Below are 12,671 nucleotides of genomic sequence, written 5' to 3'. Positions count from 1 at the left end.
TCTAGTTCAGCAGTGGAAGGGGCTGCCTAAGGAGGTGAGGAGCTCCCCCTCACTGGCCGTCTTCAAGCAGCGGCTGGACAGATCCTTCTCCTGGATGCTTGAGGCTGATCCTGCACTGAGCAGGGGGTGGGACTAGATGGCCTCCATGGCCCCTTCCCACTCTAGGATTCTAGGAGTCTAGTTCAGCAGTGGAAGGGGCTGCCTAAGGAGGTGGGGAGCTCCCCCTCACTGGCCGTCTTCAAGCAGCGGCTGGACAGATCCTTCTCCTGGATGCTTGAGGCTGATCCTGCACTGAGCAGGGGGTGGGACTAGATGGCCTGTGTGGCCTCTTCCTCCTCTATGATTCTGTGTGTCTAATCCTAACCCACATCTTTCAGTGGGAGTGGTTGCGTTAGTGATGCAAGGGAATTAAAAACTACAGCAATAACCAACAGCCTGGAGGCATTGTAAATACCTGAGCTGTATGGAAGGTCAGTATAATTATCTTCTAATAAAATATAAATAATAAATAAAATATATATGGGGGGTTAGTTTTTTATTATCTGTGGGGGGTTTTAAAAATCATTTTACAAAGTGGGTCACTGCAGGAACAAACAACGGGTGTTCAGCCACACACAAACTGGCAAATTAATCCCAGAAGACAAGCAGATTTCGAGCAGCCTTGGGCTCCCAGGCCAAAGGATCAAGTTAGAAGCAATTTCTTATTGCCATCTGTTTCTTCCAGTCTGTTGGGAGTTGCATTTTTTTTGGGGGGGGGGAGCATTAAGGAGATGAGAATACGTGCAAACTAGAGACACCTCAACCATCCCCCCCTCGCATGCACACACGCAGAGTTGGAGGTTTCTGGAAAGAGGGGCAGGCAGTGTGTTTTCTAAGCCCTCTGCTGGTAGACTTCCATAAGGATTCGTTTCCTGGTTTGGGGAGGGGGGAGAAAGAGGGGTGTAAGTCATCATAAGAAGCAAACCTGCCTTCCAAAAAATCTCAGCTCTGTTGAAAGCAACGGACTGGGGGGGGGGGGATTTCACAAGAGACTGATCTCCCCTGCAAAGCCCTCTTTAATTGTGCCCCATTAAAGGACAGGGAAGTCACACCAAACAGGCTGGCTTGAATCTTCATCCTTCTAGCAAGATGCAGTTGGGGTTAAGGCACAAGGGGGGAAACTATCTCTGCTCTGGGGGGGGGGTCGTGGCAACAGCTGTGCCATGGGATCGCCAGGAGTGGGACACGACTGAATGGCTGACAACACCAACAGTGTACACAAGTGGGGCCCCGCCACAAACCTGGAAGGAAACGGCAACCGGATTCACAAGGACTCTTTGGGAGAGTGGGTCAGGCACGGCAGAGGCTGCTTCCTTTTCTTTTCTAAGATTCCCTCTTCCAATACTTCCTTTGGCCCCTGAGGTATTCTCCTCTGCCTCCCAGTAGCCAGCCTGATCCCCAGATGAACTTGCATCTAGGGCTGGCGCTGGAAATAGGGCACCTTTTGCAGATACTTGACCATGAGGTCCAGCGGCTCATCATCCCCTAGGTGGCCCTCAAAGGAGGCACCTTGCGGAACGTCTCCAGCTACCATGATTGTTTTCTGCTCTTCAAGATGGGGCTCGCCTGCCCCTTTATCCTTCACAATGAACTCCACAGTCCCTGCCCCTGGCTGCTCTTGTCCTGTCAGGAAGAACTTTATTAATTTATTTTTTTTTACTTATTTCTATACCGCCCTTCCATATGGCTCAGGGCAGTTTACATACAACATGGGGGGGGGGAGGGGAAACATGGAACGAATTAATATATAACATAAACAAATACAACAATATAATCTAAATAACACAATTTCAGTTATCTTAAACAACAATATAACAGGAAGAGAAACTTAGCTAAGATCCTTAGAGAGGTCAGACTGGTTCAGGCCATGGAGGGGATGACCTGTGGTCAGTCTGGTGGAGCAGCTCCCTTTTGCAGGCCCTGCAGAACTGTGGGAGTCCTGATCTCTTCAGGAAGCTCATTCCACCGGGGGGGGGGGGCAGGACAGAAAAGGCTCTGGCCCTCTTTGAGGACCGACGTGCTTGTTTGGGGCCAGGGATCACCAGCCAGTTGTCAGTGGCGGAGCGTAATGCTCTTTTGGGGGTACAGGCAGAGAGGCGGTCTCTCAGGTACACTGGGCCCAGACCACGTATGGCCTTGAAGGTAAGAACAAAAACCTTAAGTCAATTGGGAGCCAGCTGAGTTGTTGAAGTATAGGCCGGATGTGAGATCTCCACGGTGCATTGGTAAAAATCCTTTCTTGTGGGGCTTAAGAGGGAGTTGTCTCAGATGGAAGTTCTTCAGAATCCACCTCCTCTATTTGCAGGAGGGTCATCTGGGACAAGTTGTAATGGGTCTCTTTTCTAATCAAGTAGCTCATACTGCCAGAATTTGGTGGGGGGAATTACTTTTATTATTATTTACACTACCAGTAAAGCCTGTTGCATCCAGGAATGCAACAGGCACTAGCTGTGGGAGTGGACTGTATGCTATGTCATGTTGCAACTGTTATGTGTATTGTTTGTGGAAGTGTTGGCAGGATGATAATCCTCTCAAGGCAAGTTCTGCATGTTGCCCCATGGATGTCTGATGGTCTGTGGTGTCTTTGGTACTGTGGTTTTTGGCTTCTGTGCTGGTCTGCTGTCGTGAGATTGGTTGATATGTTGCTTGGCCTGGTGTTGTGATTAAATAAGGATTTATTTGTAGACTATGTTTTTGGTTGTTGCTTTATCTGAGCCTCTTGTGGCGCAGAGTGTGGCGCAGAGTGGTAAGGCAGCTGTCTGAAAACTTTGCCCATGAGGCTGGGAGTTCAATCCCAGCAGCCGCCTCAAGGTCGACTCAGCCTTCCATCCTTCCAAGGTCGGTAAAATGAGTACCCAGCTTGCTGGGGGGTAAACGGTCATGACTGGGGAAGGCACTGGCAAACCACCCCATATTGAGTCTGCCATGAAAACGCTGGAGGGCCTCACCCCAAGGGTCACACATGACTCGGTGCTTGCACAGGGGATACCTTTACCTTTACCTTTATCTGAGTTCTCCAGAAGTCTTCCTTGCACTGAACAACGTGTACCCTTAACGTCTTTCATCGGGTGAACTTGAGCGAGGGCAACATCGAGTTGGCCATGGCTGAATACAGGAACTTGCGGGTAGAGTCCCTGTGACGTGCTGATAGTCATAGCAAATGCCAGCATCGCTGGGAATTGGATCGTCTTGGTGTGAATGGCAGGGGTCCGTCAGTACAAGGTCTATCCTTGGGATTAATACAATGTCTGTGTCGATCTCCGCCACTATCAGTTGGGTTTCAGCTGCTTGACAATGACTCTTGTGCCATTGCAAAGTCCTCTTTTGGTACTGAGGTTGTGTGGCAGAATTATGATGGCCCCGATCTTTGGTGTGAGAGCCTGCTGTGGCATCCCCACTGGTGGAGCGTATTTAGGAACTCAGTTGGGAAACAGTCTTTGCTGTTTCCTGGAATCTCATTGACAACTGAGTCTGTGCTGGAGTTCGTAATTTCTTCTCCCTCGAGTTGTCTGAGAACCAATGCACTGCTGTGACCTACATCCATGTTCTTAGGACATAATATGGTTCTTGTTGCCAGAGTGTGGTAAGCATAAGCATTGCTTATGGACTCTCCAAAGATCTCTGTGGATAAATTTGGGCCGGACAGTACTTCAGGAGGTATCTCCATCATCACCTCCTGTAGTCCCCCAATGGTGGTATGTTCTCTGTTGCCAACCTGGAGAAGCCAGTGACTGAAAGTGTTTTGCGATGCACACACATTTTGTTCTAGCTTTAAGATTTTGAAATGCTCCCATAGTGGGTGTGGTTTTATGTAGTTTTAATTCTGTTTTAATTCTGTTTCCATGCTTCAATACTGGCAGCATCTGCCTGAAGTCACTCCTGAAAATCATCAGTTTACCCCCAAAATGGTTTTTCTGAGGACACAGAATCATAGAATTGGAAGGGATCTCAAGGGTCATCTAGTCCAACCCCCCAATCGCTCATTGACTGTAACCTGCCACCCCTTTGCCTTCACAGAATCAGCCTCTCCGTCAGCTGGCTATCTAGCCTCTGTTTAAAAATCTCCAAACATGGAGAACCCACCACCTCCCGAGGAAGCCTGTTCCACTGAGAAACCACTCTAAGGGCCGTTCCGCATTCGTCCAAAATAGCACAATGGTTACTAATTGAAATCGCTACAGTTTTGCCGTTATGCACAATGTCGTTGACAATCTGCAACACTCCTGAAACCGATCCGCAAAAAGCGCTTCGTTGTAGCGCTTTCAGGGAAATCCCAAAAAGTGGATTCACCCTCCGGAAAGCGCTACACTCCTGTAACCAATCTGCAACACTAGCGGGAAAGTTCTGTGCATTACCATTGTTGTGGTTTCTACAAAGTCCCTCCCCCTGGCTCTCTCCTCTGATCTTCCGGCGAAGCGATCGCCATTTTTTTTTCTCCGAGCGAGCGGAGATCAACGCACCAGCGAGCCTCCGTTTAGCCAGTGAGGCTTCCCCGTCTGCAGTCCCTCTGTTTACAGTCACTAAGCACAAGCAACACAGAAGCCCGTTTGCTGATTTATTTTCCCTTTATTTTTCACACTGTTTTTGGCTGAAAATCGCGCCCGTAGGGGGGGGATTTTTTTTTTCACTCGGGGGGAGCGTGGCAACGATGAAACGGCAGCTCAAACACCACCTGCTAGCTGGATGGGCCTCTCCGTTGCAACGAATCAATGCATATTCGTTGCAACGTGTGTGTGTGTTTTTTTAAAACCTTTCTTAAAGGGAAAGGGGCTGTTTGGGAGCATGATAACGGCCGCCCATTGGCTGCTTGACGGCCAGGGGCGGGACGTGCTTGGCAATAGCGCTTCCTGGCTAGCGATTTTTGCCGAGACTGGAAACCTGTGGGAAATGATAGAAACGCAACTGGATTCCACTACAAAGCCAGGTATGCATAACGACGAATTCCACTATTTTAAATGGCGATTTTTCATTCAGCAAACAATTTGCTACATGGATCCCGGTGCCGAATGGCCCTAACTGTCAGGAACTTCTTCTGGATGTTTAGATGGAATTTCTTTTGAATTAATTTCATCCCATTCGTTCTGGTCTGTCCTTCTGGGGCAAGAGAGACCAATTCTGCTCCATCCTCCATATGGCACCCTTTTAAGTACTTGAAGATGGTTATCAGATCCCCTCTCAGTCGTCTCTTCTCTAGACTAAACAGACCAAGCCCCCCCCCCCCAGCCTTTCATCATATGTCTTGGTATACAAACCCCTCACCATCTTTGTTGCCCTCCTCTGGACACGTTTCAGTTTGTCTACATCCCTCTTCAACTGGGGTGCCCAAAACTGAACATGATTTCCCTCAAGATGGCATCTACAGTGGCCTCATCCCATAAAATGGCGGTTGCTGTTTGTATTATTTTAGCCTCTAATGAGTTTGTCTTTATTTCTCCCAATGTCATCAAGTTATAATAAGCCACGATGTCTGGCAGCTTGGCAGAAAGAGTAGTATTGGATGCCCTCAGCTGCTTTTAAGTAGTTGAAGCTTTGTGGCCCCTGGCACATGCAGGAGTGGGAGTCTCAAGCAGTACCTCTCAGTGAGAGAAGTGCAAGAGAGAAGTGCAAACAGTGTGTCAGAAATGAATCCGGTACGTCATCTATATCAGTGGTCCCCAACCCCCGGTCCGGAGACCACTACTGGTCTGTGGATCAGTGGGTACCGGGACGTGATCCTCCTCGTCCTCCTCCCCGGCTGCCATGGCTGAGGCTCCTGCTCAGCGTGGCACTGCACAGCTGCTGCTGGCAGCACCCCCCAGTGGGCAGCGGGAAGTCAGTGGTGCCGGCGGGAAAGCAAGCGGAGCAGGGGCTCAGGCACGGCAACATCCCTCAGCAAAAGACTCCCCCCACCCCTGGGCCTCAGTAAAATTGTCAAGCGTTGACCGGTCCCCGGTGATAAAAAGGTTGGGGACCGCTGATCTATATGTTTGTTTCTCAAGTGTGGCCCCTACCTGTGAATGCCAAAATCGGCAGATCAGGGTCACACTAACTCTAAACAGATTCTTCTGCAACCCTCCCATTTACCAAAAAATAAAGTCCACAGAAGGGCTTAATTCTCCCCAAAGTGAAATAGCGACCTCTGCACCAGCACAGAGACCTCATCTACCTCTGGCTGTCATCAGAGGAGCTCGAGAGCCGCTCTGAGCCTGGCAAGGAATTGGGGGAAATTGAATTCCCCTCTCTGTGAGTCTTGTGGGCCTATTAAGTACTTTGCCTATAAAATCTTTCTTAACAGCAGCAGAAATATCAGGCAGCCAGGCTGTGGCTAAACAAGCCGGACTCATGCCACAACAGGGCCAGGTGGGAATGATACCTGGAGCCACGAAACAGCCGCAAAATTCATCTTCTGGTGCCCGTTCTGTGCAATAAGAAACTGTCCGTGATCCGCAATCCAAACCAAGTGAAACCACATGACCAAAGAGCAACTGGAGTGGCGCAGTGAGTCGTGAAGCCCCCGAAGACTCCTTGTTCCAGTGCCCAATCCAAGCCAGGAGTCGTTTACAGCAAAACGGTCCAGGTTGCCTCATTCGGAAGCATCTGGCACGATGAAGCATACAACAGTTGTAAAGCCTCCTAATTAATCTGGCATGGAATGCGTAATTCAATATTTGGGATGAAATGTAGGTCAGTGCATCCGATCCAGCCATCTGGTGTTAATTAAGGGTCACTGTCCCAAGAAACCTTAGATGACAATGTGGGAAGGTGCTTGGACTATAGAGCCCTGCAGCCAGACGTCTGGGTAGTCCGCTGCAACCTGCACGTGACGCTTACTCCCTTTCGGCTGAGGCATGGCTCTTTGGCCCAAAGTCCTCCACCCAATGAAATTTCTCTTGAGGGCCCACTTCAACAATGCTGAAGGCTGCTGTTCCTGTTCCAGCCCAGTTCTCCAGCAGAATCACCAGAGGGAAAGAACCCTCCACGGAGGCTGCGTGGAGCGTGGCAGTTAGGGGCAGAGCAGAGGGGAATCCAGTCGACTCTCCTGCTGGAGCAGAGAAAAACAGCTCTACTGAAGCGACGGGGCACCCCCTGGGCATGGAGTTGGGGAGAGGTCCCCCCAGATTGGCATTCCCCTAATTAGAATCATAGAATCATAGAGTTGGAAGGGGCCATACAGGCCATCTAGTCCAACCCCCTGCTCAACGCAGGATCAGCCCTAAGCATCCTAAAGAGCATCCAAGAAAAGTGTGTATCCAACCTTTGCTTGAAGACTGCCAGTGAGGGGGAGCTCACCACCTCCTTAGGCAGCCTATTCCACTGCTGAACTACTCTGACTGTCAAAAATTTTTTCCTGATATCTAGCCTATATCGTTGTACTTGAAGTTTAAACCCATTACTGCGTGTCCTCTCCTCTGCAGCCAATGGGAACAGCATCCTGCCCTCCTCCAAGTGACAACCTTTCAAATACTTAAAGAGGGCTATCATGTCCCCTCTCAACCTCCTTTTCTCCAGGCTGAACATTCCCAAGTCCCTCAACCTATCTTCATAGGGCTTGGTCCCTTGGCCCCAGATCATCTTCGTCGCTCTCCTCTGTACCCTTTCAATTTTATCTACGTCCTTCTTGAAGTGAGGCCTCCAGAACTGCACACAGTACTCCAGGTGTGGTCTGACCAGTGCCACATACAATGGGACTATGACATCTTGTGATTTTGATGTGATGCCCCTGTTGATACAGCCCAAAATGGCATTTGCCTTTTTTACCACTGCATCACACTGCCTGCTCATGTTTAGTTTACAATCCACAAGTACCCCAAGGTCTCGTTCACACACAGTGTTACCTAGAAGCGTATCCCCCATCCAGTAGGCATGCTTTTCATTTTTCTGACCCAGATGCAGAACTTTACACTTATCTTTATTAAATTGCATCTTGTTCTCATTTGCCCATTTTCCCATTGTGTTCAGATCTCGTTGAACTCTGTCTCTATCTTCCAAAGTATTTGCCAGTCCTCCCAATTTGGTGTCATCTGCAAACCAGGAAGGGAGCTTTGGATCTTTGAGAAGCTTATGCCATCTTTGAGAAGCTTCCCACCCCCCACAATATCTCATTGGTCTGGAAGCTGTGGCTGGCCCCAAATCTAGTTGTTCATTCCCAAGCACAATATATTATGGATGTTTGCTGGACAGGAGGAATGAAATACACACTGAAATTCTTTCCACTAAAGCTGCCAACAAATGCTTCCAAAACCTAACCAAACTAACCAGAGACTTCCTATGCCAACAAAATGTCTTCTACGCAAGAAACGACAGAAGGCTGGGAGTGTCCTACACTCGAGGACAGAGCAACAGTCGGCTGGGTTGTGAATGGTAATGATCCAGAACAGCTTTGATCCTGCCTTGAGCAGGGGATGGGACTAGATGACCTGGATGGCCCCTTCCAACAGTGGTCAGGGGGGAGTGTATATTCCTTGGTGGTTCTTCCACATCTGGAGAAAGATAGTGAGTTCTAGAGTATAAAATAAATGAAAACCACATTTGTATTGGTATTTGGACTTTCGTAGTTATTAGGATTGAACTCTGGTGCTGGAGAAGACCCTTGCGAGTCCCTTGGACTGCAAGGCGAACAAACCGGTCAGTCCAAGAGGAGATCAGCCCTGCCTGCTCCTTAGAAGGCCAGATCCTGAAGATGAAACTCAAATACTTTGGCCACCTCATGAGAAGGAAGGACTCCCTGGAGAAGAGCCTAATGCTGGGAGCGATCGAGGGCAAAAGAAGAAGGGGACGACAGAGAATGAGGTGGCTGGATGGAGTCACTGAAGCAGTAGGTGCAAACTTAAATGGACTCCGGAGAATGGTAGAGGACAGGAAGGCCTGGAGGATCATTGTCCATGGGGTCGCGATGGGTCGGACACGACTTCGCACATAACAAAGTTATTAGGATAGATTCAAAACATCTTTTTTCAGTGTGGCTGAGGGGTCAGAAAACCAGACAAAGAGATGGGGGTCACCTCGGCCTCTGGCTGCATTGCAGCCTGCCCTAACAAGTTATGGGGGCTATTACGAAGGTAAAATGGAAGGAAGAGCCATGTGTGGAGGAAAAGAAGGATTAAGCCATAGAGGTGCATCTTTCAGGCAGGAAAGATCTCCTGGAATTACAACTGCTCTCCAGGTGACAGAGATCAGCGCTTCCGGGAGGGTGGGTGGGTGGGGGTGGCTACTTTGGAAGGTGGACGGTGGCGTGACACCCTGCTGACGTTGCTTCCCTCCCCAAACCCAAAGCTCCCCTCCAAATCTCCAGAAATTTCCCAACCAGGAATTGGCAACCCTGGATAAAGATACAAAGACAACAACACTTCATTTGCAGCCATTTCAACCATTACGATAAATGCTGAGATATCAAAATACGAGGTAAAGTGCTGAATGCATTTAAAATTAAGAATTAAACCCTGATTTGGAGGAAGCTTCAGTGCTTGGCCCATACCAGTCAGGCTTCTGTCCAGTCCACGGTGGGGGGGGGGGGGAGACGGTGTTGGTCACCTTAGTGCAGGAGTAGTCAAACTATGGCCCTCCAGATGTCCATGGACTACAATTCCCATGAGTCCCTGCCAGAGTCCACCCTGGCCTTGGTGCTACTTAACATCTTGTCTTCAGCCAGGAATCTGGGGGTGCTTCTGGATGCTTCTCCCTTTCCGTGGAGGCCCAGGTCACAAGGGTCGGCCACAGGGCATTTTGCCACCATCGGCAGGCGAGACTACTCTCTTCCCCCGGACTGTCTGGCCACAGTGATCCATGCAACGGTCATCCCTAGACTGGACTTCTGCTGACTCGCTGTGCGTGGTCCTGCCCTTGTCCTTGACCCGGAAACTCCAGCTGGTGCATAATGCATCTGCTGGGATCCTCGCTGGGACACCTTGCAGGGCCCACATCCAGCCGGAGCTGAGGCAGCTGCATTGGTTGCCAGTCCTGGCCCAGATCGGGATCAGGGGTTTGGTGTTGACCTTTAAGGCCATCCATGGCTTGGACCCTGCCTATCTTGTCTCCTTATGGAGGGCCCTTCGCTCTCTGGATGCTCTTGGAGGTCCCTGGCCCCAAGGAGGTATGCCGGGCCTTGACACAAGACAGGGGCTTTTCGATCCTGGCCCCGAGCTGGTGGAACAAGTTCCCAGGAGACCTGAAGGCCCTGATGGAGCTATCAGAGTTCCGCAGGGCCTGTAAAACAGATCTCTTCTGCCAGGTCTTTGGTTGAGTCATAGCCAGGAACAACAGGAGACCCTCCTCAGGCTAGAAGAAGAGTTGGTTCTTACATGCCATTTTCCCACTACTCAAAGGAGTCTGAAAGCAGCTTCCAATCGCCTTCCCTTTCCTCTCCCCAAAACAGACACCCTGTGAGGGAGGGGAGGCTGAAAGAGCCCGCTCGGTCAGAACGGCTTTATCAGTGTTGTGGCGAGCCCAAGGTCTCCCAGCCAGTTCAGTGGTGTTGCTGGTTACTGAACCCCAACCAAGTGCCTGGCGAAAGGCCTGCAGATCTTCCAGGAGCTCATTCCACCAGGTGGGGGCCAGGACCAAAAGGGCTGAGACCAAATGTACATCTCCGGAGCCAGGGATCGCCAGCCTGTTCAGAATGGCTGAGTGCAATGCCCTTCAGGGGGTACAGTCAGTAAGGCGGCATGGCAATTTAAGTGCCCCAACACCACATCAGAGACAGCCTCCACCATCTCAGAAAAAGCAGGGTGAACGGGTACATCCACAGCAACCCCATTCTGCCGCTCTGGCCCGACACCAGGAACAGCCCCTCAACCCAGCCACAGAGTGAAAAGGGCTGGGTGATGGCAACTCGCCCATCCCTACCTGGGTGCTGCACCAGATACTGGGTTGAGTCAGTGCCAGGCCTGCAGTTGACCCATTCAGGTCTCTGTTATACCCCACAACTGAGTCATAGGTGAGGAAAGGCTTGTTTTGGACAGACCTGGCATTTAATGGCAGCAGCACCAAGCCAATGTTCCCCCACATTCCAGAGGTCAGGGGGCAGCACAGAAGAGCCTCTACTCCTCCTTCTTTGCTCTACTCCAAGAGCCTCTACTCCTCCTTCTTTGCCCACGATCACCATTGAGATGGACTAGAGATGGACTAGAATATGGCCCCTTCCAGCTCTAGAGGAATTCTGTATCTCCCCCTGCCCCTTAGCACTGAAATGAGCCCCCGAAGGCATCCATCTATTCTGTCCCCAGGAACAGAGTTCCCACTGTGTTTTACAGGCTAGGCTCTGCTCACTTGGTGCACCACCCACTACAGGGACCAGAGGGACCCCCCCCCACCCTGCCTCACCCTGGAGGTGGGTGTCCATGAGAGCTTCCAGCGCTGCCTCTCGCATAGACCCCCTCCCTTCCTTACCTCCCATGAGGCAAGACTCACACAGGCAACCCATCTTCGTTAGGAGCAGCGGATTCGAATCTGGAGAACTGGACCTGATTGCCTGCACCTCCTCCACATGAACCCTTGGGCCAGTCCTACTTCCCTCCGTACTTTCTCAGTCCCACCTGCCTCACAGGATGCCTGTTGTGGGGAAAGGAAGGGGAGCCAATGGGACACCACTTTGAACAGGGGGGTATAAAAATGGTGTGGGTAAATGTCAGATCTAGATGATTTCAAACAGATCCTTATGAATTTGTATGATTGTACATTGAAACAAATAAAACCACCTTCAAGGTGGAGCAAAAACACAGTTCCGAAGCATTTATCCTCAGCATTTTTGCATTTGGACACCTCAAAGTCACAAGATCATCTCTTCTACCAATAGCTATAGCATACACCACAAAAATAACATTCCTGGCAACACCAGGTCAGGTCCTCATGGCTCCCCAGAGTTTCAGCATCTAGTCCCCCCAAAACCCACCATAAGATCACCTACCATATTGATAACAACACCATACGCCACACTAACCCACACTGAGCCACACCTTCACAGCCACACCATGGAGCAAAAGACGGTTCTGAAGCACAGATCCTAACGGATCCTCCATGTTTTTGCTTCTGGTCACCCCAAAGTCACCAGAAGATCATCTATCAATAGCCACAACATATGCAATAAAAAAATCACACATCCACACCTTCATGCCCATGCTACGGACCCAAACATGGTTCCAAAGTACAGATTCTCACGGATGTTGAGGGTTCTTGCATCCAATTCCCCCCAATTCACCTTAGGATCATCTCTTCTATCAATATCTACAGCACAGATCCTTGTGGTGTTTGCTGTGACTGTCAATATGATACGTGATTTGACCATGAGTTTGGCATGACCCAAGGTAAAAATCATGAGGTTCCTGCTTCAGAATCATGTTTTTGCTCCGTGGTGTCACCACAAAGGTGCTCATGATTTTTGTGATGGGAACTCTGGCCATGAACATGATATGTGATTTGATGATGAGTTTGAGTGACCCGAAGCATCCGTGGACCTGAGCATCCGTGCTTTGGAAACAGGGTTTTGCTCCACGCAAGGTCACTGAGGCGTGGATCCATGATTTTTGTGGTGCATACTGTGACTACTGATATACTAGGTGATCTTATGTTCAGTTTGGGACGCTGTAGTGCAAAAATAATTATGATCCATGAGGACCCACGTATGTCAGCCACGGTTTTGCACCCTTGTGGCCCCATGA

This window comes from Paroedura picta, chromosome 8, assembly GCF_049243985.1.
Source record: "Paroedura picta isolate Pp20150507F chromosome 8, Ppicta_v3.0, whole genome shotgun sequence".
NCBI lineage: Eukaryota > Metazoa > Chordata > Lepidosauria > Squamata > Gekkonidae > Paroedura > Paroedura picta.
Note: the sequence above shows the minus strand (reverse complement) of the source record.